Genomic DNA, 438 nt, shown 5'->3' with positions numbered 1-438 from the left:
TAGTCACTTTGGCTCTTTGATTCTAAACAAATTTACTATCCTAAGTAATTGAAACCAAAGTATTAAAACATGCGAATGGTCCACTTGTCATGAATTTCGAAATCCAGAGGAACTTCTTGCTTTTCATGAACCGTGTTCAAAGAGGAACACCAAACTTAATGTTNTTCTCATGAAATTTTGCAAGACTTTGATGCAATTGTTTGGATGATTTCAGGGAAGAAGAGGCTAGGCAAGGAAGCAATAAAGTCAATAAAGGAAGCTTGAATATCACATGTGGAGTTTAAGTTCCAGCTTAAGCCTAAACTGGAGTTTAAACGCCAGAATCATGAAGGCTAAGAAATGCTGAAACTGAAGTTCAACCTCCAGTTTAACCTTAAACTGGAGGTTAAACGCCAGAATGAAAGTCTCACCAAAGAAGCATTCCACGTTTAACCTCCA

This window comes from Arachis ipaensis, chromosome B01, assembly GCF_000816755.2.
Source record: "Arachis ipaensis cultivar K30076 chromosome B01, Araip1.1, whole genome shotgun sequence".
NCBI lineage: Eukaryota > Viridiplantae > Streptophyta > Magnoliopsida > Fabales > Fabaceae > Arachis > Arachis ipaensis.
The sequence above is the reverse complement of the archived record's forward strand: the minus strand, read 5'-3'. Positions refer to the sequence as shown.